This window comes from Pseudophryne corroboree, chromosome 4, assembly GCF_028390025.1.
Source record: "Pseudophryne corroboree isolate aPseCor3 chromosome 4, aPseCor3.hap2, whole genome shotgun sequence".
Classification (NCBI taxonomy): Eukaryota; Metazoa; Chordata; class Amphibia; order Anura; family Myobatrachidae; genus Pseudophryne; species Pseudophryne corroboree.
Genome location: NC_086447.1, coordinates 633,501,839 through 633,529,718, shown reverse-complemented (window position 1 = coordinate 633,529,718; position 27,880 = coordinate 633,501,839). Strand labels below are relative to the sequence as shown.

Below are 27,880 nucleotides of genomic sequence, written 5' to 3'. Positions count from 1 at the left end.
AGGATAAAATATCAACTCAAGTGATGAGACACTTGCTGTAATGACTTCCAACTCAGACGGGACTTAAACCCACAACCACTGGCTTAGGAGAACAGAGCCTTATCCATTATGCCAGTGGTGCTTACTGATGTCCTTATTTAAGACTGTTAGGTTTATAATAGTCAATTATTTATTTTTGAGGAAAAAGTGAAGCTGTTTACTGTGTTCTTTGCATTACCAAGTCCAGCAAGAAATGTGCTGGTACTATCCAGAGCTGTCAGTATGGATTATCATGCTATATTGCAGAAAATCAATTTGATGCAACTGCTTTACCAACAGTATGTTATTCTTTTCCATTGCTGTTTTGTTGGCTGACTGAAGGAAGATATGCAGTGCATTTGAACCAAAGCAGATGTGTGCTGACAACTTAAATGCACAATCATGTTTGTGTGTTTTCTTTCTTTCTTCCATCCTTTGTAAGATCATATTAAATATTAAGGCTACCAGTTTATAATCAATGACTAATGACATAAGAAAAGGAAAAAAAACAGTATACAAAGATGCTCCAGGTAAGGCTTGAACTAACAACCTCGGCATTGCTCAACAGATACTGTTTTATAAGTACCGCGCGCTGACCAATTGCGCCACTGGAGCGCTTTGCAACATTCATTGGTTATGCTAGATGTGGATTTTATTCAATGCAATCAGTACAGTCATAAGAATTGAAAAAGAAAATCATTTTTGGTGATGAATGATGAGCAACAAAGGAACATGCATGCCAGATGGCACTTGAATAAGCTGTCCACTGTAATAGAAAAGGTTTAAAAAACAACAACAACAACAATGTTATCATAATTAATGTCATTTTTTAGCTTCTGTAGTCATTTTTTACAAGCTAAACACTGCAAGACTGTTTTACAGTTGAAGCAAGGATAAAATATCAACTCAAGTGATGAGACACTTGCTGTAATGACTTCCAACTCAGACGGGACTTAAACCCACAACCACTGGCTTAGGAGAACAGTGCCTTATCCATTATGCCAGTGGTGCTTACTGATGTCCTTATTTAAGACTGTTAGGTTTTTAATAGTCAATTATTTATTTTTGAGGAAAAAGTGAAGCTGTTTACTGTGTTCTTTGCATTACCAAGTCCAGCAAGAAATGTGCTGGTACTATCCAGAGCTGTCAGTATGGATTATCATGCTATATTGCAGAAAATCAATTTGATGCAACTGCTTTACCAACAGTATGTTATTCTTTTCCATTGCTGTTTTGATGGCTGACTGAAGGAAGATATGCAGTGCATTTGAACCAAAGCAGATGTGTGCTGACAAGTTAAATGCACAATCATGTTTGTGTTTTTTCTTTCTTTCTTCCATCCTTTGTAATATCATATTAAATATTAAGGTAGCAGTTTATAATCAATGACTAATGACATAAGAAAAGGAAAAAAACAGTACACAAAGATGCTCCAGGTGAGGCTTGAACTCACAACCTCGGCATTGCTCAACAGATACTGTCTTAAAAGTACCGCGCGCTGACCAATTGCGCCACTGGAGCACTTTGCAGCGTTAATTGGTTATGCTAGATGTGGATTTTATTCAATACAATCAGTACAGTCATAAGAATTGAAAATGAAAATCCTTTTTGGTGATGAATGATGAGCAACAAAGGAACATGCATGCTAGAAGCACTTGAATAAGCTGTCCACGGTGATAGAAAAGGTTTAAAAAACAACAACAACAATGTTATCATAATTAATGTCATATTTTAGCTTCTGTGGTCATTTTTTACAAGCTAAACACTGCAAGACATTTTACAGTTGAAGCAAGGATAAAATATCAACTCTAGTGATGAGACACTTGCTGTAATGACTTCCAACTCAGACGGGACTTAAAACCCACAACCACTGGATTAGGAGTACAGTGCCTTATCCATTATGCCAGTGGTGCTTACTGATGTCCTTATTTAAGACTGATAGGTTTTTAATAGTCAATTATTTATTTTTGAAAAAAAATTGAAGCTGTTTACTGTGTTCTTTGCATTACCAAGTCCAGCAAGAAATGTGCTGGTACTATCCAGAGCTGTCAGTATGGATTATCATGCTATATTGCAGAAAATCAATTTGATGCAACTGCTTTACCAACAGTATGTTATTCTTTTCCATTGCTGTTTTGTTGGCTGACTGAAGGAAGATATGCAGTGCATTTGAACCAAAGCAGATGTGTGCTGACAACTTAAATGCACAATCATGTTTGTGTGTTTTCTTTCTTTCTTCCATCCTTTGTAATATCATATTAAATATTAAGGCTACAAATTTATAATCAATGACTAATGACATAAGAAAAGGAAAAAAATCAGTATACAAAGATGCTCCAGGTGAGGCTTGAACTCATAACCTCGGCATTGTTCAACAGATACTGTCTTATAAATACCGTGCGCTGACCAATTGCGCCACTGGAGCGCTTTGCAACATTGATTGGTTATGCTAGATGTGGATTTTATTCAATGCAATCAGTACAGTCATAAGAATTGAAAAAGAAAATCATTTTTGGTGATAAATGATGAGCAACAAAGGAACATGCATGCCAGATGGCACTTAAATAAGATGTCCACGGTGATAGAAAATGTTTAAAAAAAACAACAACAATGTTATTATAATAAATGTCATATTTTAGCTTCTGTGGTCATTTTTTGCAAGCTAAACACTGCAAGACTGTTTTACAGTCGAAGCAAGGATAAAATATCAATTCTAGTGATGAGACACTTGCTGTAATGACTTCCACCCCATATGGAACTTGGACCCCTGTCTTAGGAGGGCAGTGACTTATCCATTATGCCAGTGGTGCTTACTGATGTTCTTATTTAAAACTGTTAGGTTTTTAATAGTCAATTATTTATTTTTGAGGAAAAAGTGAAGCTGTTTACTGTGTTCTTTGCATTACCAAGTCCAGCAAGAAATGTGCTGGTACTATTCAGAGCTGTCAGTATGGATTATCATGCTATATTGCAGAAAATCAATTTGATGCAACTGCTTTACCAACAGTATGTTAATCTTTTCCATTGCTGTTATGTTGGCTGACTGAAGGAAGATATGCAGTGCATTTGAACCAAAGCAGATGTGTGCTGACAACTTAAAAGCACAATCATGTTTGTGTGTTTTCTTTCTTTCTTCCATCCTTTGTAATATCATATTAAATATTAAGGTAGCAGTTTATAATCAATGACTAATGACATAAGAACAGGGAAAAAAAAACAGTATACAAAGATGCTCCAGGTGAGGCTTGAACTCACAACCTCGGCATTGCTCAACAGATACTGTCTTATAAGTACCGTACACTGACCAATTGCGCCACTGGAGCACTTTGCAGCATTGATTGGTTATGCTAGATGCGGATTTTATTCAATACAATCAGTACAGTCATAAGAATTGAAAAAGAAAATCATTTTTGGTGATGAATGATGAGCAACAAAGAAACATGCATGCCAGATGGCACTTGAATAAGCTGTCCACGGTGATAGAAAAGGTTTAAAAAACAACAACAACAACAATGTTATCATAATTAATGTCATATTTTAGCTTCTGTGGTCATTTTTTACAAGCTAAACACTGCAAGACTGTTTTACAGTTGAAGCAAGGATAAAATATCAACTCAAGTGATGAGACACTTGCTGTAATGACTTCCAACTCAGACGGGACTTAAACCCACAAACACTGGCTTAGGAGAACAGTGCCTTATCCATTATGCCAGTGGTGCTTACTGATGTCCTTATTTAAGACTGTTAGGTTTATAATAGTCAATTATTTATTTTTGAGGAAAAAGTGAAGCTATTTACTGTGTTCTTTGCATTACCAAGTCCAGCGAGAAATGTGCTGGTACTATCCAGAGCTGTCAGTATGGATTATCATGCTATATTGCAGAAAATCAATTTGATGCAACTGCTTTACCAACAGTATGTTATTCTTTTCCATTGCTGTTTTGTTGGCTGACTGAAGGAAGATATGCAGTGCATTTGAACCAAAGCAGATGTGTGCTGACAACTTAAATGCACAATCATGTTTGTGTGTTTTCTTTCTTTCTTCCATCCTTTGTAATATCATATTAAATATTAAGGCTACCAGTTTATAATCAATGACTAATGACATAAGAAAAGGAAAAAAAACAGTATACAAAGATGCTCCAGGTAAGGCTTGAACTCACAACCTCGGCATTGCTCAACAGATACTGTTTTATAAGTACCGCGCGCTGACCAATTGCGCCACTGGAGCGCTTTGCCACATTCATTGGTTATGCTAGATGTGGATTTTATTCAATGCAATCAGTACAGTCATAAGAATTGAAAAAGAAAATCATTTTTGGTGATGAATGATGAGCAACAAAGGAACATGCATGCCAGATGGCACTTGAATAAGCTGTCCACTGTGATAGAAAAGGTTTAAAACAAACAACAACAATGTTATCATAATAAATGTCATATTTTAGCTTCTGTGGTCATTTTTTGCAAGCTAAACACTGCAAGACTGTTTTACAGTTGAAGCAAGGATAAAATATCAACTCTAGTGATGAGACACTTGCTGTAATGACTTCCACCCCATATGGAACTTGGACCCCCTGTCTTAGGAGGGCAGTGACTTATCCATTATGCCAGTGGTGCTTAGTGATGTTCATATTTAAGACTGTTAGGTTTTTAATAGTCAATTATTTATTTTTGAGGAAAAAGTGAAGCTGTTTACTGTGTTCTTTGCATTACCAAGTCCAGCAAGAAATGTGCTGGTACTATCCAGAGCTGTCAGTATGGATTATCATGCTATATTGCAGAAAATCAATTTGATGCAACTGCTTTACCAACAGTATGTTAATCTTTTCCATTGCTGTTTTGTTGGCTGACTGAAGGAAGATATGCAGTGCATTTGAACCAAAGCAGATGTGTGCTGACAAGTTAAATGCACAATCATGTTTGTGTTTTTTCTTTCTTTCTTCCATCCTTTGTAATATCATATTAAATATTAAGGTAGCAGTTTATAATCAATGACTAATGACATAAGAAAAGGAAAAAAACAGTATACAAAGATGCTCCAGGTGAGGCTTGAACTCACAACCTCGGCATTGCTCAACAGATACTGTCTTATAAGTACCGCGCGCTGACCAATTGCACCACTGGAGCACTTTGCAGCGTTAATTGGTTATGCTAGATGTGGATTTTATTCAATACAATCAGTACAGTCATAAGAATTGAAAATGAAAATCATTTTTGGTGATGAATGATGAGCAACAAAGGAACATGCATGCTAGAAGCACTTGAATAAGCTGTCCACGGTGATAGAAAAGGTTTAAAAAACAACAACAACAATGTTATCATAATTAATGTCATATTTTAGCTTCTGTGGTCATTTTTTACAAGCTAAACACTGCAAGACATTTTTACAGTTGAAGCAAGGATAAAATATCAACTCAAGTGATGAGACACTTGCTGTAATGACTTCCAACTCAGACGGGACTTAAACCCACAACCACTGGCTTAGGAGAGCAGTGCCTTATCCATTATGCCAGTGGTGCTTACTGATGTCCTTATTTAAGACTGATAGGTTTTTAATAGTCAATTATTTATTTTTGAAAAAAGTGAAGCTGTTTACTGTGTTCTTTGCATTACCAAGTCCAGCAAGAAATGTGCTATTACTATCCAGAGCTGTCAGTATGGATTATCATGCTATATTGCAGAAAATCAATTTGATGCAACTGCTTTACCAACAGTATGTTAATCTTTTCCATTGCTGTTTTGTTGGCTGACTGAAGGAAGATATGCAGTGCATTTGAACCAAAGCAGATGTGTGCTGACAACTTAAATGCACAATCATGTTTGTGTGTTTTCTTTCTTTCTTCCATCCTTTGTAATATCATATTAAATATTAAGGCTACAAGTTTATAATCAATGACTAATGACATAAGAAAAGGAAAAAAATCAGTATACAAAGATGCTCCAGGTGAGGCTTGAACTCACAACCTCGGCATTGCTCAACAGATACTGTCTTATAAGTACCACACGCTGACCAATTGCACCACTGGAGCACTTTGCAACATTGATTGGTTATGCTAGATGTGGATTTTATTCAATGCAGTCAGTACAGTCATAATAATTGAAAAAGAAAATCATTTTTGGTGATAAATGATGAGCAACAAAGGAACATGCATGCCAGATGGTACTTAAATAAGATGTCTACGGTGATAGAAAATGTTTAAAAAAAACAACAACAATGTTATCATAATAAATGTCATATTTTAGCTTATGTGGTCATTTTTTGCAAGCTAAACACTGCAAGACTGTTTTACAGTCGAAGCAAGGATAAAATATCAATTCTAGTGATGAGACACTTGCTGTAATGACTTCCACCCCATATGGAACTTGGACCCCTGTCTTAGGAGGGCAGTGACTTATCCATTATGCCAGTGGTGCTTACTGATGTTCTTATTTAAGACTGTTAGGTTTTTAATAGTCAATTATTTATTTTTGAGGAAAAAGTGAAGCTGTTTACTGTGTTCTTTGCATTACCAAGTCCAGCAAGAAATGTGCTGGTACTATTCAGAGCTGTCAGTATGGATTATCATGCTATATTGCAGAAAATCAATTTGATGCAACTGCTTTACCAACAGTATGTTAATCTTTTCCATTGCTGTTATGTTGGCTAACTGAAGGAAGATATGCAGTGCATTTGAACCAAAGCAGATGTGTGCTGACAACTTAAATGCACAATCATGTTTGTGTTTTTTCTTTCTTTCTTCCATCCTTTGTAATATCATATTAAATATTAAGGTAGCAGTTTATAATCAATGACTAATGACATAAGAAAAGGAAAAAAAAACAGTATACAAAGATGCTCCAGGTGAGGCTTGAACTCACAACCTCGGCATTGCTCAACAGATACTGTCTTATAAGTACCGCGCGCTGACCAATTGCGCCACTGGAGCACTTTGCAGCATTAATTGGTTATGCTAGATGTGGATTTTATTCAATACAATCAGTACAGTCATAAGAATTGAAAAAGAAAATAATTTTTGGTGATAAATGATGAGCAACAAAGGAACATGCATGCCAGATGGCACTTGAATAAGCTGTCCACTGTGATAGAAAAGGTTTAAAAAACAACAACAACAATGTTATCATAATTAATGTCATATTTTAGCTTCTGTGGTCATTTTTTACAAGCTAAACACTGCAAGACTGTTTTACAGTTGAAGCAAGGATAAAATATCAACTCAAGTGATGAGACACTTGCTGTAATGACTTCCAACTCAGACGGGACTTAAACCCACAAACACTGGCTTAGGAGAACAGTGCCTTATCCATTATGCCAGTGGTGCTTACTGATGTCCTTATTTAAGACTGTTAGGTTTATAATAGTCAATTATTTATTTTTGAGGAAAAAGTGAAGCTATTTACTGTGTTCTTTGCATTACCAAGTCCAGCGAGAAATGTGCTGGTACTATCCAGAGCTGTCAGTATGGATTATCATGCTATATTGCAGAAAATCAATTTGATGCAACTGCTTTACCAACAGTATGTTATTCTTTTCCATTGCTGTTTTGTTGGCTGACTGAAGGAAGATATGCAGTGCATTTGAACCAAAGCAGATGTGTGCTGACAACTTAAATGCACAATCATGTTTGTGTGTTTTCTTTCTTTCTTCCATCCTTTGTAATATCATATTAAATATTAAGGCTACCAGTTTATAATCAATGACTAATGACATAAGAAAAGGAAAAAAAACAGTATACAAAGATACTCCAGGTAAGGCTTGAACTCACAACCTCGGCATTGCTCAACAGATACTGTTTTATAAGTACCGCGCGCTGACCAATTGCGCCACTGGAGCGCTTTGCCACATTCGTTGGTTATGCTAGATGTGGATTTTATTCAATGCAATCAGTACAGTCATAAGAATTGAAAAAGAAAATCATTTTTGGTGATGAATGATGAGCAACAAAGGAACATGCATGCCAGATGGCACTTGAATAAGCTGTCCACTGTGATAGAAAAGGTTTAAAACAAACAACAACAATGTTATCATAATAAATGTCATATTTTAGCTTCTGTGGTCATTTTTTGCAAGCTAAACACTGCAAGACTGTTTTACAGTTGAAGCAAGGATAAAATATCAACTCTAGTGATGAGACACTTGCTGTAATGACTTCCACCCCATATGGAACTTGGACCCCCTGTCTTAGGAGGGCAGTGACTTATCCATTATGCCAGTGGTGCTTAGTGATGTTCATATTTAAGACTGTTAGGTTTTTAATAGTCAATTATTTATTTTTGAGGAAAAAGTGAAGCTGTTTACTGTGTTCTTTGCATTACCAAGTCCAGCAAGAAATGTGCTGGTACTATCCAGAGCTGTCAGTATGGATTATCATGCTATATTGCAGAAAATCAATTTGATGCAACTGCTTTACCAACAGTATGTTAATCTTTTCCATTGCTGTTTTGTTGGCTGACTGAAGGAAGATATGCAGTGCATTTGAACCAAAGCAGATGTGTGCTGACAAGTTAAATGCACAATCATGTTTGTGTTTTTTCTTTCTTTCTTCCATCCTTTGTAATATCATATTAAATATTAAGGTAGCAGTTTATAATCAATGACTAATGACATAAGAAAAGAAAAAAAACAGTATACAAAGATGCTCCAGGTGAGGCTTGAACTCACAACCTCGGCATTGCTCAACAGATACTGTCTTATAAGTACCGCGCGCTGACCAATTGCACCACTGGAGCACTTTGCAGCGTTAATTGGTTATGCTAGATGTGGATTTTATTCAATACAATCAGTACAGTCATAAGAATTGAAAATGAAAATCATTTTTGGTGATGAATGATGAGCAACAAAGGAACATGCATGCTAGAAGCACTTGAATAAGCTGTCCACGGTGATAGAAAAGGTTTAAAAAACAACAACAACAATGTTATCATAATTAATGTCATATTTTAGCTTCTGTGGTCATTTTTTACAAGCTAAACACTGCAAGACATTTTTACAGTTGAAGCATGGATAAAATATCAACTCAAGGGATGAGACACTTGCTGTAATGACTTCCAACTCAGACAGGACTTAAACCCACAACCACTGGCTTAGGAGAGCAGTGCCTTATCCATTATGCCAGTGGTGCTTACTGATGTCCTTATTTAAGACTGATAGGTTTTTAATAGTCAATTATTTATTTTTGAAAAAAGTGAAGCTGTTTACTGTGTTCTTTGCATTACCAAGTCCAGCAAGAAATGTGCTATTACTATCCAGAGCTGTCAGTATGGATTATCATGCTATATTGCAGAAAATCAATTTGATGCAACTGCTTTACCAACAGTATGTTAATCTTTTCCATTGCTGTTTTGTTGGCTGACTGAAGGAAGATATGCAGTGCATTTGAACCAAAGCAGATGTGTGCTGACAACTTAAATGCACAATCATGTTTGTGTGTTTTCTTTCTTTCTTCCATCCTTTGTAATATCATATTAAATATTAAGGCTACAAGTTTATAATCAATGACTAATGACATAAGAAAAGGAAAAAAATCAGTATACAAAGATGCTCCAGGTGAGGCTTGAACTCACAACCTCGGCATTGCTCAACAGATACTGTCTTATAAGTACCGCGCGCTGACCAATTGCACCACTGGAGCGCTTTGCAACATTGATTGGTTATGCTAGATGTGGATTTTATTCAATGCAGTCAGTACAGTCATAATAATTGAAAAAGAAAATCATTTTTGGTGATAAATGATGAGCAACAAAGGAACATGCATGCCAGATGGTACTTAAATAAGATGTCCACGGTGATAGAAAATGTTTAAAAAAAACAACAACAATGTTATCATAATAAATGTCATATTTTAGCTTATGTGGTCATTTTTTGCAAGCTAAACACTGCAAGACTGTTTTACAGTCGAAGCAAGGATAAAATATCAATTCTAGTGATGAGACACTTGCTGTAATGACTTCCACCCCATATGGAACTTGGACCCCTGTCTTAGGAGGGCAGTGACTTATCCATTATGCCAGTGGTGCTTACTGATGTTCTTATTTAAGACTGTTAGGTTTTTAATAGTCAATTATTTATTTTTGAGGAAAAAGTGAAGCTGTTTACTGTGTTCTTTTCATTACCAATTCCAGCAAGAAATGTGCTGGTACTATTCAGAGCTGTCAGTATGGATTATCATGCTATATTGCAGAAAATCAATTTGATGCAACTGCTTTACCAACAGTATGTTAATCTTTTCCATTGCTGTTATGTTGGCTGACTGAAGGAAGATATGCAGTGCATTTGAACCAAAGCAGATGTGTGCTGACAAGTTAAATGCACAATCATGTTTGTGTTTTTTCTTTCTTTCTTCCATCCTTTGTAATATCATATTAAATATTAAGGTAGCAGTTTATAATCAATGACTAATGACATAAGAAAAGGAAAAAAAAACAGTATACAAAGATGCTCCAGGTGAGGCTTGAACTCACAACCTCGGCATTGCTCAACAGATACTGTCTTATAAGTACCGCGCGCTGACCAATTGCACCACTGGAGCACTTTGCAGCGTTAATTGGTTATGCTAGATGTGGATTTTATTCAATACAATCAGTACAGTCATAAGAATTGAAAATGAAAATCATTTTTGGTGATGAATGATGAGCAACAAAGGAACATGCATGCTAGAAGCACTTGAATAAGCTGTCCACGGTGATAGAAAAGGTTTAAAAAACAACAACAACAACAATGTTATCATAATTAATGTCATATTTTAGCTTCTGTGGTCATTTTTTACAAGCTAAACACTGCAAGACATTTTTACAGTTGAAGCAAGGATAAAATATCAACTCAAGTGATGAGACACTTGCTGTAATGACTTCCAACTCAGACGGGACTTAAACCCACAACCACTGGTTTAGGAGAGCAGTGCCTTATCCATTATGCCAGTGGTGCTTACTGATGCCCTTATTTAAGACTGATAGGTTTTTAATAGTCAATTATTTATTTTTGAAAAAAGTGAAGCTGTTTACTGTGTTCTTTGCATTACCAAGTCCAGCAAGAAATGTGCTATTACTATCCAGAGCTGTCAGTATGGATTATCATGCTATATTGCAGAAAATCAATTTGATGCAACTGCTTTACCAACAGTATGTTAATCTTTTCCATTGCTGTTTTGTTGGCTGACTGAAGGAAGATATGCAGTGCATTTGAACCAAAGCAGATGTGTGCTGACAACTTAAATGCACAATCATGTTTGTGTGTTTTCTTTCTTTCTTCCATCCTTTGTAATATCATATTAAATATTAAGGCTACAAGTTTATAATCAATGACTAATGACATAAGAAAAGGAAAAAAATCAGTATACAAAGATGCTCCAGGTGAGGCTTGAACTCACAACCTCGGCATTGCTCAACAGATACTGTCTTATAAGTACCGCGCGCTGACCAATTGCACCACTGGAGCGCTTTGCAACATTGATTGGTTATGCTAGATGTGGATTTTATTCAATGCAATCAGTACAGTCATAATAATTGAAAAAGAAAATCATTTTTGGTGATAAATGATGAGCAACAAAGGAACATGCATGCCAGATGGTACTTAAATAAGATGTCCACGGTGATAGAAAATGTTTAAAAAAAACAACAACAATGTTATCATAATAAATGTCATATTTTAGCTTATGTGGTCATTTTTTGCAAGCTAAACACTGCAAGACTGTTTTACAGTCGAAGCAAGGATAAAATATCAATTCTAGTGATGAGACACTTGCTGTAATGACTTCCACCCCATATGGAACTTGGACCCCTGTCTTAGGAGGGCAGTGACTTATCCATTATGCCAGTGGTGCTTACTGATGTTCTTATTTAAGACTGTTAGGTTTTTAATAGTCAATTATTTATTTTTGAGGAAAAAGTGAAGCTGTTTACTGTGTTCTTTGCATTACCAAGTCCAGCAAGAAATGTGCTGGTACTATTCAGAGCTGTCAGTATGGATTATCATGCTATATTGCAGAAAAACAATTTGATGCAACTGCTTTACCAACAGTATGTTAATCTTTTCCATTGCTGTTATGTTGGCTGACTGAAGGAAGATATGCAGTGCATTTGAACCAAAGCAGATGTGTGCTGACAACTTAAATGCACAATCATGTTTGTGTTTTTTCTTTCTTTCTTCCATCCTTTGTAATATCATATTAAATATTAAGGTAGCAGTTTATAATCAATGACTAATGACATAAGAAAAGGAAAAAAAAACAGTATACAAAGATGCTCCAGGTGAGGCTTGAACTCACAACCTCGGCATTGCTCAACAGATACTGTCTTATAAGTACCGCGCGCTGACCAATTGCGCCACTGGAGCGCTTTGCAACATTGATTGGTTAATCTAGATGTGGATTTTATTCAATGCAATCAGTATAGTCATAAGAATTGAAAAAGAAAATCATTTTTGGTGATGAATGATGAGCAACAAAGGAACATGCATGCCAGATGGCACTTGAATAAGCTGTCCACTGTGATAGAAAAGGTTTAAAACAAACAACAACAATGTTATCATAATAAATGTCATATTTTAGCTTCTGTGGTCATTTTTTGAAAGCTAAACACTGCAAGACTGTTTTACAGTTGAAGCAAGGATAAAATATCAACTCTAGTGATGAGACACTTGATGTAATGACTTCCACCCCATAAGGAACTTGGACCCCCTGTCTTAGGAGGGCAGTGACTTATCCATTATGCCAGTGGTGCTTAGTGATGTTCTTATTTAGGACTGTTAGGTTTTTAATAGTCAATTATTTATTTTTGAGGAAAAAGTGAAGCTGTTTACTGTGTTCTTTGCATTACCAAGTCCAGCAAGAAATGTGCTATTACTATCCAGAGCTGTCAGTATGGATTATCATGCTATATTGCAGAAAATCAATTTGATGCAACTGCTTTACCAACAGTATGTTAATCTTTTCCATTGCTGTTTTGTTGGCTGACTGAAGGAAGATATGCAGTGCATTTGAACCAAAGCTGATGTGTGCTGACAACTTAAATGCACAATCATGTTTGTGTTTTTTCTTTCTTTCTTCCATCCTTTGTAATATCATATTAAATATTAAGGTAGCAGTTTATAATCAATGACTAATGACATAAAAAAAGGAAAAAAAAAAACTATACAAAGCTGCTCTAGGTGAGGCTTGAACTCACAACATCGGCATTGTTCAACAGATACTGTCTTATAAGTACCGCGCGCTGACCAATTGCGCCACTGGAGCACTTTGCAGCATTAATTGGTTATGCTAGATGTGGATTTTATTCAATACAATCAGTACAGTCATAAGAATTGAAAAAGAAAATAATTTTTGGTGATAAATGATGAGCAACAAAGGAACATGCATGCCAGATGGCACTTGAATAAGCTGTCCACTGTGATAGAAAAGGTTTAAAAAACAACAACAACAATGTTATCATAACTAATGTCATATTTTAGCTTCTGTGGTCATTTTTTACAAGCTAAACACTGCAAGACTGTTTTACAGTTGAAGCAAGGATAAAATATCAACTCAAGTGATGAGACACTTGCTGTAATGACTTCCAACTCAGACGGGACTTAAACCCACAACCACTGGCTTAGGAGAACAGAGCCTTATCCATTATGCCAGTGGTGCTTACTGATGTCATTATTTAAGACTGTTAGGTTTATAATAGTCAATTATTTATTTTTGAGGAAAAAGTGAAGCTGTTTACTGTGTTCTTTGCATTACCAAGTCCAGCAAGAAATGTGCTGGTACTATCCAGAGCTGTCAGTATGGATTATCATGCTATATTGCAGAAAATCAATTTGATGCAACTGCTTTACCAACAGTATGTTATTCTTTTCCATTGCTGTTTTGTTGGCTGACTGAAGGAAGATATGCAGTGCATTTGAACCAAAGCAGATGTGTGCTGACAACTTAAATGCACAATCATGTTTGTGTGTTTTCTTTCTTTCTTCCATCCTTTGTAATATCATATTAAATATTAAGGCTACCAGTTTATAATCAATGACTAATGACATAAGAAAAGGAAAAAAAACAATATACAAAGATGCTCCAGGTAAGGCTTGAACTCACAACCTCGGCATTGCTCAACAGATACTGTCTTATAAGTACCGCGCGCTGACCAACTGCGCCACTGGAGCGCTTTGCAACATTGATTGGTTATGCTAGATGTGGATTTTATTCAATGCAATCAGTACAGTCATAAGAATTGAAAAAGAAAATCATTTTTGGTGATAAATGATGAGCAACAAAGGAACATGCATGCCAGATGGTACTTAAATAAGATGTCCACGGTGATAGAAAATGTTTAAAAAAAACAACAACAATGTTATCATAATAAATGTCATATTTTAGCTTCTGTGGTCATTTTTTGCAAGCTAAACACTGCAAGACTGTTTTACCGTCGAAGCAAGGATAAAATATCAATTCTAGTGATGAGACACTTGCTGTAATGACTTCCACCCCATATGGAACTTGGACCCCTGTCTTAGGAGGGCAGTGACTTATCCATTATGCCAGTGGTGCTTACTGATGTTCTTATTTAAGACTGTTAGGTTTTTAATAGTCAATTATTTATTTTTGAGGAAAAAGTGAAGCTGTTTACTGTGTTCTTTGCATTACCAAGTCCAGCAAGAAATGTGCTGGTACTATTCAGAGCTGTCAGTATGGATTATCATGCTATATTGCAGAAAATCAATTTGATGCAACTGCTTTACCAACAGTATGTTAATCTTTTCCATTGCTGTTATGTTGGCTGACTGAAGGAAGATATGCAGTGCATTTGAACCAAAGCAGATGTGTGCTGACAACTTAAATGCACAATCATGTTTGTGTTTTTTCTTTCTTTCTTCCATCCTTTGTAATATCATATTAAATATTAAGGTAGCAGTTTATAATCAATGACTAATGACATAAGAAAAGGAAAAAAAAACAGTATACAAAGATGCTCCAGGTGAGGCTTGAACTCACAACCTCGGCATTGCTCAACAGATACTGTTTTATAAGTACCGCACGCTGACCAATTGCGCCACTGGAGCACTTTGCAGCATTAATTGGTTATGCTAGATGTGGATTTTATTCAATACAATCAGTACAGTCATAAGAATTGAAAAAGAAAATCATTTTTGGTGATGAATGATGAGCAACAAAGAAAAATGCATGCCAGATGGCACTTGAATAAGCTGTCCACGGTGATAGAAAAGGTTTAAAAAACAACAACAACAATGTTATCATAATTAATGTCATATTTTAGCTTCTGTGGTCATTTTTTACAAGCTAAACACTGCAAGACTGTTTTACAGTTGAAGCAAGGATAAAATATCAACTCAAGTGATGAGACACTTGCTGTAATGACTTCCAACTCAGACGGGACTTAAACCCACAACCACTGGCTTAGGAGAACAGTGCCTTATCCATTATGCCAGTGGTGCTTACTGATGTCCTTATTTAAGACTGATAGGTTTTTAATAGTCAATTATTTATTTTTGAAAAAAAGTGAAGCTGTTTACTGTGTTCTTTGCATTACCAAGTCCAGCAAGAAATGTGCTAATACTATCTAGAGCTGTCAGTATGGATTATCATGCTATATTGCAGAAAATCAATTTGATGCAACTGCTTTACCAACAGTATGTTAATCTTTTCCATTGCTGTTTTGTTGGCTACTGAAGGAAGATATGCAGTGCATTTGAACCAAAGCAGATGTGTGCTGACAACTTAAATGCACAATCATGTTTGTGTTTTTTCTTTATTTCTTCCACCCTTTGTAATATCATATTAAATATTAAGGTAGCAGTTTATAATCAATGACTAATGACATAAAAAAAGAAAAAAAAAACTATACAAAGCTGCTCTAGGTGAGGCTTGAACTCACAACCTCGGCATTGCTCAACAGATACAGTTTTATAAGTACCGCGCGCTGACCAATTGCGCCACTGGAGCTCTTTGCAGCATTAATTGGTTATGCTAGATGTGGATTTTATTCAATACAATCAGTACAGTCATAAGAATTGAAAAAAAAATAATTTTTGGTGATAAATGATGAGCAACAAAGGAACATGCATGCCAGATGGCACTTGAATAGATGTCCACTGTGATAGAAAAGGTTTAAAAAACAACAACAACAACAACAATGTTATCATAATTAATGTCATATTTTTGCTTCTGTGGTCATTTTTTACAAGCTAAACACTGCAAGACTGTTTTACAGTTGAAGCAAGGATAAAATATCAACTCAAGTGATGAGACACTTGCTGTAATGACTTCCAACTCAGACGGGACTTAAACCCACAACCACTGGCTTAGGAGAACAGTGCCTTATCCATTATGCCAGTGGTGCTTACTGATGTCCTTATTTAAGACTGTTAGGTTTATAATAGTCAATTATTTATTTTTGAGGAAAAAGTGAAGCTGTTTACTGTGTTCTTTGCATTACCAAGTCCAGCAAGAAATGTGCTGGTACTATCCAGAGCTGTCAGTATGGATTATCATGCTATATTGCAGAAAATCAATTTGATGCAACTGCTTTACCAACAGTATGCTATTCTTTTCCATTGCTGTTTTGTTGGCTGACTGAAGGAAGATATGCAGTGCATTTGAACCAAAGCAGATGTGTGCTGACAACTTAAATGCACAATCATGTTTGTGTGTTTTCTTTCTTTCTTCCATCCTTTGTAATATCATATTAAATATTAAGGCTACCAGTTTATAATCAATGACTAATGACATAAGAAAAGGAAAAAAAACAGTATACAAAGATGCTCCAGGTAAGGCTTGAACTCACAACCTCGGCATTGCTCAACAGATACTGTCTTATAAGTACCGCGCGCTGACCAATTGCGCCACTGGAGCACTTTGCAGCATTAATTGGTTATGCTAGATGTGGATTTTATTCAATACAATCAGTACAGTCATAAGAATTGAAAAAGAAAATAATTTTTGGTGATAAATGATGAGCAACAAAGGAACATGCATGCCAGATGGCACTTGAATAAGCTGTCCACTGTGATAGAAAAGGTTTAAAAAACAACAACAACAATGTTATCATAATTAATGTCATATTTTAGCTTCTGTGGTCATTTTTTACAAGCTAAACACTGCAAGACTGTTTTACAGTTGAAGCAAGGATAAAATATCAACTCAAGTGATGAGACACTTGCTGTAATGACTTCCAACTCAGACGGGACTTAAACCCACAACCGCTGGCTTAGGAGAACAGAGCCTTATCCATTATGCCAGTGGTGCTTACTGATGTCCTTATTTAAGACTGTTAGGTTTATAATTGTCAATTATTTATTTTTGAGGAAAAAGTGAAGCTGTTTACTGTGTTCTTTGCATTACCAAGTCCAGCAAGAAATGTGCTGGTACTATCCAGAGCTGTCAGTATGGATTATTATGCTATATTGCAGAAAATCAATTTGATACAACTGCTTTACCAACAGTATGTTATTCTTTTCCATTGCTGTGTTGTTGGCTGACTGAAGAAGATATGCAGTGCATTTGAACCAAAGCAGATGTGTGCTGACAACTTAAATGCACAATCATGTTTGTGTGTTTTCTTTCTTTCTTCCATCCTTTGTAATATCATATTAAATATTAAGGCTACCAGTTTATAATCAATGACTAATGACATAAGAAAAGGAAAAAAAAACAGTATACAAAGATGCTCCAGGTAAGGCTTGAACTCACAACATCGGCATTGCTCAATAAATACTGTCTTATAAGTACCGCGCGCTGACCAATTGCGCCACTGGAGCACTTTGCAGCATTAATTGGTTATGCTAGATGTGGATTTTATTCAATTATTTATTTTTGAAAAAAAGTGAAGCTGTTTACTGTGTTCTTTGCATTACCAAGTCCAGCAAGAAATGTGCTATTACTATCCAGAGCTGTCAGTATGGATTATCATGCTATATTGCAGAAAATCAATTTGATGCAACTGCTTTACCAACAGTATGTTAATCTTTTCCATTGCTGTTTTGTTTGCTGACTGAAGGAAGATATACAGTGCATTTGAACCAAAGCAGATGTGTGCTGACAACTTAAATGCACAATCATGTTTGTGTGTTTTCTTTCTTTCTTCCATCCTTTGTAATATCATATTAAATATTAAGGTAGCAGTTTATAATCAATGACTAATGACATAAAAAAAGGGAAAAAAAAACTATACAAAGCTGCTCTAGGTGAGGCTTGAACTCACAACCTCGGCATTGCTCAACAGATACTGTCTTATAAGTACCGCGCGCTGACCAATTGCGCCACTGGAGCACTTTGCAGCATTAATTGGTTATGCTAGATGTGGATTTTATTCAATACAATCAGCACAGTCATAAGAATTGAAAAAGAAAATAATTTTTGGTGATAAATGATGAGCAACAAAGGAACATGCATGCCAGATGGCACTTGAATAAGCTGTCCACTGTGATAGAAAAGGTTTAAAAAACAACAACAACAATGTTATCATAATTAATGTCATATTTTATCTTCTGTGGTCATTTTTTACAAGCTAAACACTGCAAGACTGTTTTACAGTTGAAGCAAGGATAAAATATCAACTCAAGTGATGAGACACTTGCTGTAATGACTTCCAACTCAGACGGGACTTAAACCCACAACCACTGGCTTAGGAGAACAGTGCCTTATCCATTATGCCAGTGGTGCTTACTGATGTCCTTATTTAAGACTGTTAGGTTTATAATAGTCAATTATTTATTTTTGAGGAAAAAGTGAAGCTGTTTACTGTGTTCTTTGCATTACCAAGTCCAGCAAGAAATGTGCTGGTACTATCCAGAGCTGTCAGTATGGATTATCATGCTATATTGCAGAAAATCAATTTGATGCAACTGCTTTACCAACAGTATGTTATTCTTTTCCATTGCTGTTTTGTTGGCTGACTGAAGGAAGATATGCAGTGCATTTGAACCAAAGCAGATGTGTGCTGACAACTTAAATGCACAATCATGTTTGTGTGTTTTCTTTCTTTCTTCCATCCTTTGTAATATCATATTAAATATTAAGGCTACCAGTTTATAATCAATGACTAATGAAATAAGAAAAGGAAAAAAAAACAGTATACAAAGATGCTCCAGGTAAGGCTTGAACTCACAACCTCGGCATTGCTCAGCAGATACTGTCTTATAAGTACCGCGCGCTGACCAATTGCGCCACTGGAGCGCTTTGCAACATTGATTGGTTATGCTAGATGTGGATTTTATTCAATGCAATCAGTACAGTCATAAGAATTGAAAAAGAAAATCATTTTTGGTGATGAATGATGAGCAACAAAGGAACATGCATGCCAGATGGCACTTGAATAAGCTGTCCACTGTGATAGAAAAGGTTTAAAAAAAACCAACAACAATGTTATCATAATAAATGTCATATTTTAGCTTCTGTGGTCATTTTTTGCAAGCTAAACACTGCAAGACTGTTTTACAGTTGAAGCAATGATAAAATATCAACTCTAGTGATGAGACACTTGCTGTAATGACTTCCACCCCATATGGAACTTGGACCCCCTGTCTTAGGAGGGCAGTGACTTATCCATTATGCCAGTGGTGCTTACTGATGTTCTTGTTTAAGACTGTTAGGTTTTTAATAGTCAATTATTTATTTTTGAGGAAAAAGTGAAGCTGTTTACTGTGTTCTTTGCATTACCAAGTCCAGCAAGAAATGTGCTGGTACTATCCAGAGCTGTCAGTATGGATTATCATGCTATATTGCAGAAAATCAATTTGATGCAACTGCTTTACCAACAGTATGCTATTCTTTTCCATTGCTGTTTTGTTGGCTGACTGAAGGAAGATATGCAGTGCATTTGAACCAAAGCAGATGTGTGCTGACAACTTAAATGCACAATCATGTTTGTGTGTTTTCTTTCTTTCTTCCATCCTTTGTAATATCATATTAAATATTAAGGCTACCAGTTTATAATCAATGACTAATGACATAAGAAAAGGAAAAAAAACAGTATACAAAGATGCTCCAGGTAAGGCTTGAACTCACAACCTCGGCATTGCTCAACAGATACTGTCTTATAAGTACCGCGCGCTGACCAATTGCGCCACTGGAGCACTTTGCAGCATTAATTGGTTATGCTAGATGTGGATTTTATTCAATACAATCAGTACAGTCATAAGAATTGAAAAAGAAAATAATTTTTGGTGATAAATGATGAGCAACAAAGGAACATGCATGCCAGATGGCACTTGAATAAGCTGTCCACTGTGATAGAAAAGGTTTAAAAAACAACAACAACAATGTTATCATAATTAATGTCATATTTTAGCTTCTGTGGTCATTTTTTACAAGCTAAACACTGCAAGACTGTTTTACAGTTGAAGCAAGGATAAAATATCAACTCAAGTGATGAGACACTTGCTGTAATGACTTCCAACTCAGACGGGACTTAAACCCACAACCGCTGGCTTAGGAGAACAGAGCCTTATCCATTATGCCAGTGGTGCTTACTGATGTCCTTATTTAAGACTGTTAGGTTTATAATTGTCAATTATTTATTTTTGAGGAAAAAGTGAAGCTGTTTACTGTGTTCTTTGCATTACCAAGTCCAGCAAGAAATGTGCTGGTACTATCCAGAGCTGTCAGTATGGATTATTATGCTATATTGCAGAAAATCAATTTGATACAACTGCTTTACCAACAGTATGTTATTCTTTTCCATTGCTGTGTTGTTGGCTGACTGAAGAAGATATGCAGTGCATTTGAACCAAAGCAGATGTGTGCTGACAACTTAAATGCACAATCATGTTTGTGTGTTTTCTTTCTTTCTTCCATCCTTTGTAATATCATATTAAATATTAAGGCTACCAGTTTATAATCAATGACTAATGACATAAGAAAAGGAAAAAAAAACAGTATACAAAGATGCTCCAGGTAAGGCTTGAACTCACAACATCGGCATTGCTCAATAAATACTGTCTTATAAGTACCGCGCGCTGACCAATTGCGCCACTGGAGCACTTTGCAGCATTAATTGGTTATGCTAGATGTGGATTTTATTCAATTATTTATTTTTGAAAAAAAGTGAAGCTGTTTACTGTGTTCTTTGCATTACCAAGTCCAGCAAGAAATGTGCTATTACTATCCAGAGCTGTCAGTATGGATTATCATGCTATATTGCAGAAAATCAATTTGATGCAACTGCTTTACCAACAGTATGTTAATCTTTTCCATTGCTGTTTTGTTTGCTGACTGAAGGAAGATATACAGTGCATTTGAACCAAAGCAGATGTGTGCTGACAACTTAAATGCACAATCATGTTTGTGTGTTTTCTTTCTTTCTTCCATCCTTTGTAATATCATATTAAATATTAAGGTAGCAGTTTATAATCAATGACTAATGACATAAAAAAAGGGAAAAAAAAACTATACAAAGCTGCTCTAGGTGAGGCTTGAACTCACAACCTCGGCATTGCTCAACAGATACTGTCTTATAAGTACCGCGCGCTGACCAATTGCGCCACTGGAGCACTTTGCAGCATTAATTGGTTATGCTAGATGTGGATTTTATTCAATACAATCAGCACAGTCATAAGAATTGAAAAAGAAAATAATTTTTGGTGATAAATGATGAGCAACAAAGGAACATGCATGCCAGATGGCACTTGAATAAGCTGTCCACTGTGATAGAAAAGGTTTAAAAAACAACAACAACAATGTTATCATAATTAATGTCATATTTTATCTTCTGTGGTCATTTTTTACAAGCTAAACACTGCAAGACTGTTTTACAGTTGAAGCAAGGATAAAATATCAACTCAAGTGATGAGACACTTGCTGTAATGACTTCCAACTCAGACGGGACTTAAACCCACAACCACTGGCTTAGGAGAACAGTGCCTTATCCATTATGCCAGTGGTGCTTACTGATGTCCTTATTTAAGACTGTTAGGTTTATAATAGTCAATTATTTATTTTTGAGGAAAAAGTGAAGCTGTTTACTGTGTTCTTTGCATTACCAAGTCCAGCAAGAAATGTGCTGGTACTATCCAGAGCTGTCAGTATGGATTATCATGCTATATTGCAGAAAATCAATTTGATGCAACTGCTTTACCAACAGTATGTTATTCTTTTCCATTGCTGTTTTGTTGGCTGACTGAAGGAAGATATGCAGTGCATTTGAACCAAAGCAGATGTGTGCTGACAACTTAAATGCACAATCATGTTTGTGTGTTTTCTTTCTTTCTTCCATCCTTTGTAATATCATATTAAATATTAAGGCTACCAGTTTATAATCAATGACTAATGAAATAAGAAAAGGAAAAAAAAACAGTATACAAAGATGCTCCAGGTAAGGCTTAAACTCACAACCTCGGCATTGCTCAGCAGATACTGTCTTATAAGTACCGCGCGCTGACCAATTGCGCCACTGGAGCGCTTTGCAACATTGATTGGTTATGCTAGATGTGGATTTTATTCAATGCAATCAGTACAGTCATAAGAATTGAAAAAGAAAATCATTTTTGGTGATGAATGATGAGCAACAAAGGAACATGCATGCCAGATGGCACTTGAATAAGCTGTCCACTGTGATAGAAAAGGTTTAAAAAAAACCAACAACAATGTTATCATAATAAATGTCATATTTTAGCTTCTGTGGTCATTTTTTGCAAGCTAAACACTGCAAGACTGTTTTACAGTTGAAGCAATGATAAAATATCAACTCTAGTGATGAGACACTTGCTGTAATGACTTCCACCCCATATGGAACTTGGACCCCCTGTCTTAGGAGGGCAGTGACTTATCCATTATGCCAGTGGTGCTTACTGATGTTCTTGTTTAAGACTGTTAGGTTTTTAATAGTCAATTATTTATTTTTGAGGAAAAAGTGAAGCTGTTTACTGTGTTCTTTGCATTACCAAGTCCAGCAAGAAATGTGCTGGTACTATCCAGAGCTGTCAGTATGGATTATCATGCTATATTGCAGAAAATCAATTTGATGCAACTGCTTTACCAACAGTATGTTAATCTTTTCCATTGCTGTTTTGTTGGCTGACTGAAGGAAGATATGCAGTGCATTTGAACCAAAGCAGATGTGTGCTGACAACTTAAATGCACAATCATGTTTGTGTTTTTTCTTTCTTTCTTCCATCCTTTGTAATATCATATTAAATATTAAGGTAGCAGTTTATAATCAATGACTAATGACATAAGAAAAGGAAAAAAACAGTATACAAAGATGCTCCAGGTGAGGCTTGAACTCACAACCTCGGCATTGCTCAACAGATACTGTCTTATAAGTACCGTGTGCTAACTAATTGCGCCACTGGAGCACTTTGCAGCATTAATTGGTTATGCTAGATGTGGATTTTATTCAATACAATCAGTACAGTCTTAAGAATTGAAAAAGAAAATCATTTTTGGTGATGAATGATGAGCAACAAAGGAACATGCATGCCAGATTGCATTTGAATAAGCTGTCCACTGTGATAGAAAAGGTTTAAAAAGCAACAACAACAACAATGTTATCATAATTCATGTCATATTTTAGCTTCTGTGGTCATTTTTTACAAGCTAAACACTGCAAGACTGTTTTACAGTTGAAGCAAGGATAAAATATCAACTCTAGTGATGAGACACTTGCTGTAATGACTTCCAACTCATACGGGACTTAAACTTACAACCACTGGCTTAGGAGAACAGTGCCTTATCCATTATGCCAGTGGTGCTTACTGATGTCCTTATTTAAGACTGATAGGTTTTTAATAGTCAATTATTTATTTTTGAAAAAAAGTGAAGCTGTTTACTGTGTTCTTTGCATTACCAAGTCCAGCAAGAAATGTGCTAATACTATCCAGAGCTGTCAGTATGGATTATCATGCTATTTTGCAGAAAATCAATTTGATGCAACTGCTTTACCAACAGTATGTTAATCTTTTCCATTGCTGTTTTGTTGGCTGACTGAAGGAAGATATGCAGTGCATTTGAACCAAAGCAGATGTGTGCTGACAACTTAAATACACAATCATGTTTGTGTTTTTTCTTTCTTTCTTCCATCCTTTGTAATATCATATTAAATATTAAGGTAGCAGTTTATAATCAATGACTAATGACATAAGAAAAGGAAAAAAAACAGTATACAAAGATGCTCCAGGTGAGGCTTGAACTCATAACCTTGGCATTGCTCAACAGATACTATCTTATAAGTTTCACGCGCTGACCAATTGCGCCACTGGAGCACTTTGCAGCATTAATTGGTTATGCTAGATGTGGATTTTATTCAATACAATCAGTACAGTCATAAGAATTGAAATAGAAAATCATTTTTGGTGATGAATGATGAGCAACAAAGGAACATGCATGCCAGATGGCACTTGAATAAGCTGTCCACTGTGATAGAAAAGGTTTAAAAAACAACAACAACAATGTTATCATAATTAATGTCATATTTTATCTTCTGTGGTCATTTTTTACAAGCTAAACACTGCAAGACTGTTTTACAGTTGAAGCAAGGATAAAATATCAACTCAAGTGATGAGACACTTGCTGTAATGACTTCCAACTCAGACGGGACTTAAACCCACAACCACTGGCTTAGGAGAACAGTGCCTTATCCATTATGCCAGTGGTGCTTACTGATGTCCTTATTTAAGACTGTTAGGTTTATAATAGTCAATTATTTATTTTTGAGGAAAAAGTGAAGCTGTTTACTGTGTTCTTTGCATTACCAAGTCCAGCAAGAAATGTGCTGGTACTATCCAGAGCTGTCAGTATGGATTATCATGCTATATTGCAGAAAATCAATTTGATGCAACTGCTTTACCAACAGTATGTTATTCTTTTCCATTGCTGTTTTGTTGGCTGACTGAAGGAAGATATGCAGTGCATTTGAACCAAAGCAGATGTGTGCTGACAACTTAAATGCACAATCATGTTTGTGTGTTTTCTTTCTTTCTTCCATCCTTTGTAATATCATATTAAATATTAAGGCTACCAGTTTATAATCAATGACTAATGACATAAGAAAAGGAAAAAAAAACAGTATACAAAGATGCTCCAGGTAAGGCTTGAACTCACAACCTCGGCATTGCTCAGCAGATACTGTCTTATAAGTACCACGCGCTGACCAATTGCGCCACTGGAGCGCTTTGCAACATTGATTGGTTATGCTAGATGTGGATTTTATTCAATGCAATCAGTACAGTCATAAGAATTGAAAAAGAAAATCATTTTTGGTGATGAATGATGAGCAACAAAGGAACATGCATGCCAGATGGCACTTGAATAAGCTGTCCACTGTGATAGAAAAGGTTTAAAAAAAACCAACAACAATGTTATCATAATAAATGTCATATTTTAGCTTCTGTGGTCATTTTTTGCAAGCTAAACACTGCAAGACTGTTTTACAGTTGAAGCAATGATAAAATATCAACTCTAGTGATGAGACACTTGCTGTAATGACTTCCACCCCATATGGAACTTGGACCCCCTGTCTTAGGAGGGCAGTGACTTATCCATTATGCCAGTGGTGCTTACTGATGTTCTTGTTTAAGACTGTTAGGTTTTTAATAGTCAATTATTTATTTTTGAGGAAAAAGTGAAGCTGTTTACTGTGTTCTTTGCATTACCAAGTCCAGCAAGAAATGTGCTGGTACTATCCAGAGCTGTCAGTATGGATTATCATGCTATATTGCAGAAAATCAATTTGATGCAACTGCTTTACCAACAGTATGTTAATCTTTTCCATTGCTGTTTTGTTGGCTGACTGAAGGAAGATATGCAGTGCATTTGAACCAAAGCAGATGTGTGCTGACAACTTAAATGCACAATCATGTTTGTGTTTTTTCTTTCTTTCTTCCATCCTTTGTAATATCATATTAAATATTAAGGTAGCAGTTTATAATCAATGACTAATGACATAAGAAAAGGAAAAAAACAGTATACAAAGATGCTCCAGGTGAGGCTTGAACTCACAACCTCGGCATTGCTCAACAGATACTGTCTTATAAGTACCGTGTGCTAACTAATTGCGCCACTGGAGCACTTTGCAGCATTAATTGGTTATGCTAGATGTGGATTTTATTCAATACAATCAGTACAGTCTTAAGAATTGAAAAAGAAAATCATTTTTGGTGATGAATGATGAGCAACAAAGGAACATGCATGCCAGATTGCATTTGAATAAGCTGTCCACTGTGATAGAAAAGGTTTAAAAAGCAACAACAACAACAATGTTATCATAATTCATGTCATATTTTAGCTTCTGTGGTCATTTTTTACAAGCTAAACACTGCAAGACTGTTTTACAGTTGAAGCAAGGATAAAATATCAACTCTAGTGATGAGACACTTGCTGTAATGACTTCCAACTCATACGGGACTTAAACTTACAACCACTGGCTTAGGAGAACAGTGCCTTATCCATTATGCCAGTGGTGCTTACTGATGTCCTTATTTAAGACTGATAGGTTTTTAATAGTCAATTATTTATTTTTGAAAAAAAGTGAAGCTGTTTACTGTGTTCTTTGCATTACCAAGTCCAGCAAGAAATGTGCTGGTACTATCCAGAGCTGTCAGTATGGATTATCATGCTATTTTGCAGAAAATCAATTTGATGCAACTGCTTTACCAACAGTATGTTAATCTTTTCCATTGCTGTTTTGTTGGCTGACTGAAGGAAGATATGCAGTGCATTTGAACCAAAGCAGATGTGTGCTGACAACTTAAATACACAATCATGTTTGTGTTTTTTCTTTCTTTCTTCCATCCTTTGTAATATCATATTAAATATTAAGGTAGCAGTTTATAATCAATGACTAATGACATAAGAAAAGGAAAAAAAACAGTATACAAAGATGCTCCAGGTGAGGCTTGAACTCATAACCTTGGCATTGCTCAACAGATACTATCTTATAAGTTTCACGCGCTGACCAATTGCGCCACTGGAGCACTTTGCAGCATTAATTGGTTATGCTAGATGTGGATTTTATTCAATACAATCAGTACAGTCATAAGAATTGAAATAGAAAATCATTTTTGGTGATGAATGATGAGCAACAAAGGAACATGCATGCCAGATGGCACTTGAATAAGCTGTCCACTGTGATAGAAAAGGTTTAAAAAACAACAACAACAATGTTATCATAATTAATGTCATATTTTAGCGTCTGTGGTCATTTTTTACAAGCTAAACACTGCAAGACTGTTTTACAGTTGAAGCAAGGATAAAATATCAACTCTAGTGATGAGACACTTGCTGTAATGACTTCCAACTCAGACGGGACTTAAACCCACAACCACTGGCTTAGGAGAACAGTGCCTTATCCATTATGCCAGTGGTGCTTACTGAAGTCCTTATTTAAGACTGATAGGGTTTTAATAGTCAATTATTTATTTTTGAAAAAAAATTGAAGCTGTTTACTGTGTTCTTTGCATTACCAAGTCCAGCAAGAAATGTGCTGGTACTATCCAGAGCTGTCAGTATGGATTATCATGCTAAATTGCAGAAAATCAATTTGATGCAACTGCTTTACCAACAGTATGTTATTCTTTTCCATTGCTGTTTTGTTGGCTGACTGAAGGAAGATATGCAGTGCATTTGAACCAAAGCAGATGTGTGCTGACAACTTAAATGCACAATCATGTTTGTGTGTTTTCTTTCTTTCTTCCATCCTTTGTAATATCATATTAAATATTAAGGCTACCAGTTTATAATCAATGACTAATGACATAAGAAAAGGAAAATGAACAGTTTACAGAGATGCTCGAGGTGAGGCTTGAACTCACAACCTCGGCATTGCTCAACAGATACTGGCTTATAAGTACCGTGCGCTGACCAATTGCGCCACTGGAGCGCTTTGCAACATTTATTGTTTATGCTAGATGTGGATTTTATTCAATGCAATCAGTACAGTCATA

At 35.8% G+C, this 27,880-nt stretch overlaps 19 non-coding genes across 19 annotated transcripts; all 19 read right to left on the bottom strand.

Moving 5' to 3' along the window:
* Positions 1-540: 540 nt before the first annotated feature.
* On the bottom strand, positions 541-633 carry TRNAI-UAU (transfer RNA isoleucine (anticodon UAU)). The gene is given in 2 exon segments: positions 541-576; positions 596-633. It is a non-coding gene; the product is annotated as a tRNA-Ile (tRNA).
* Positions 634-1,446: 813 nt separating this feature from the next.
* TRNAK-UUU (transfer RNA lysine (anticodon UUU)) lies at positions 1,447-1,539 on the bottom strand. The gene is given in 2 exon segments: positions 1,447-1,482; positions 1,502-1,539. It is a non-coding gene; the product is annotated as a tRNA-Lys (tRNA).
* Positions 1,540-4,156: 2,617 nt separating this feature from the next.
* On the bottom strand, positions 4,157-4,249 carry TRNAI-UAU (transfer RNA isoleucine (anticodon UAU)). The gene is given in 2 exon segments: positions 4,157-4,192; positions 4,212-4,249. It is a non-coding gene; the product is annotated as a tRNA-Ile (tRNA).
* Positions 4,250-5,052: 803 nt separating this feature from the next.
* Positions 5,053-5,145, bottom strand: TRNAI-UAU (transfer RNA isoleucine (anticodon UAU)). Its single transcript is given in 2 exon segments — positions 5,053-5,088; positions 5,108-5,145. It is a non-coding gene; the product is annotated as a tRNA-Ile (tRNA).
* Positions 5,146-6,851: 1,706 nt separating this feature from the next.
* TRNAI-UAU (transfer RNA isoleucine (anticodon UAU)) lies at positions 6,852-6,944 on the bottom strand. The gene is given in 2 exon segments: positions 6,852-6,887; positions 6,907-6,944. It is a non-coding gene; the product is annotated as a tRNA-Ile (tRNA).
* Positions 6,945-8,652: 1,708 nt separating this feature from the next.
* On the bottom strand, positions 8,653-8,745 carry TRNAI-UAU (transfer RNA isoleucine (anticodon UAU)). Its single transcript is given in 2 exon segments — positions 8,653-8,688; positions 8,708-8,745. It is a non-coding gene; the product is annotated as a tRNA-Ile (tRNA).
* An 809-nt stretch (positions 8,746-9,554) lies between these two features.
* On the bottom strand, positions 9,555-9,647 carry TRNAI-UAU (transfer RNA isoleucine (anticodon UAU)). The gene is given in 2 exon segments: positions 9,555-9,590; positions 9,610-9,647. It is a non-coding gene; the product is annotated as a tRNA-Ile (tRNA).
* An 804-nt stretch (positions 9,648-10,451) lies between these two features.
* Positions 10,452-10,544, bottom strand: TRNAI-UAU (transfer RNA isoleucine (anticodon UAU)). Its single transcript is given in 2 exon segments — positions 10,452-10,487; positions 10,507-10,544. It is a non-coding gene; the product is annotated as a tRNA-Ile (tRNA).
* An 812-nt stretch (positions 10,545-11,356) lies between these two features.
* Positions 11,357-11,449, bottom strand: TRNAI-UAU (transfer RNA isoleucine (anticodon UAU)). Its single transcript is given in 2 exon segments — positions 11,357-11,392; positions 11,412-11,449. It is a non-coding gene; the product is annotated as a tRNA-Ile (tRNA).
* Positions 11,450-12,253: 804 nt separating this feature from the next.
* On the bottom strand, positions 12,254-12,346 carry TRNAI-UAU (transfer RNA isoleucine (anticodon UAU)). Its single transcript is given in 2 exon segments — positions 12,254-12,289; positions 12,309-12,346. It is a non-coding gene; the product is annotated as a tRNA-Ile (tRNA).
* A 1,710-nt stretch (positions 12,347-14,056) lies between these two features.
* TRNAI-UAU (transfer RNA isoleucine (anticodon UAU)) lies at positions 14,057-14,149 on the bottom strand. Its single transcript is given in 2 exon segments — positions 14,057-14,092; positions 14,112-14,149. It is a non-coding gene; the product is annotated as a tRNA-Ile (tRNA).
* Positions 14,150-14,953: 804 nt separating this feature from the next.
* TRNAI-UAU (transfer RNA isoleucine (anticodon UAU)) lies at positions 14,954-15,046 on the bottom strand. The gene is given in 2 exon segments: positions 14,954-14,989; positions 15,009-15,046. It is a non-coding gene; the product is annotated as a tRNA-Ile (tRNA).
* An 808-nt stretch (positions 15,047-15,854) lies between these two features.
* Positions 15,855-15,947, bottom strand: TRNAI-UAU (transfer RNA isoleucine (anticodon UAU)). Its single transcript is given in 2 exon segments — positions 15,855-15,890; positions 15,910-15,947. It is a non-coding gene; the product is annotated as a tRNA-Ile (tRNA).
* An 816-nt stretch (positions 15,948-16,763) lies between these two features.
* TRNAI-UAU (transfer RNA isoleucine (anticodon UAU)) lies at positions 16,764-16,856 on the bottom strand. The gene is given in 2 exon segments: positions 16,764-16,799; positions 16,819-16,856. It is a non-coding gene; the product is annotated as a tRNA-Ile (tRNA).
* Positions 16,857-18,179: 1,323 nt separating this feature from the next.
* On the bottom strand, positions 18,180-18,272 carry TRNAI-UAU (transfer RNA isoleucine (anticodon UAU)). The gene is given in 2 exon segments: positions 18,180-18,215; positions 18,235-18,272. It is a non-coding gene; the product is annotated as a tRNA-Ile (tRNA).
* Positions 18,273-19,085: 813 nt separating this feature from the next.
* TRNAI-UAU (transfer RNA isoleucine (anticodon UAU)) lies at positions 19,086-19,178 on the bottom strand. The gene is given in 2 exon segments: positions 19,086-19,121; positions 19,141-19,178. It is a non-coding gene; the product is annotated as a tRNA-Ile (tRNA).
* An 806-nt stretch (positions 19,179-19,984) lies between these two features.
* Positions 19,985-20,077, bottom strand: TRNAI-UAU (transfer RNA isoleucine (anticodon UAU)). The gene is given in 2 exon segments: positions 19,985-20,020; positions 20,040-20,077. It is a non-coding gene; the product is annotated as a tRNA-Ile (tRNA).
* Positions 20,078-21,400: 1,323 nt separating this feature from the next.
* TRNAI-UAU (transfer RNA isoleucine (anticodon UAU)) lies at positions 21,401-21,493 on the bottom strand. The gene is given in 2 exon segments: positions 21,401-21,436; positions 21,456-21,493. It is a non-coding gene; the product is annotated as a tRNA-Ile (tRNA).
* A 3,522-nt stretch (positions 21,494-25,015) lies between these two features.
* TRNAI-UAU (transfer RNA isoleucine (anticodon UAU)) lies at positions 25,016-25,108 on the bottom strand. The gene is given in 2 exon segments: positions 25,016-25,051; positions 25,071-25,108. It is a non-coding gene; the product is annotated as a tRNA-Ile (tRNA).
* Between the last annotated feature and the right edge of the window lie 2,772 nt (positions 25,109-27,880).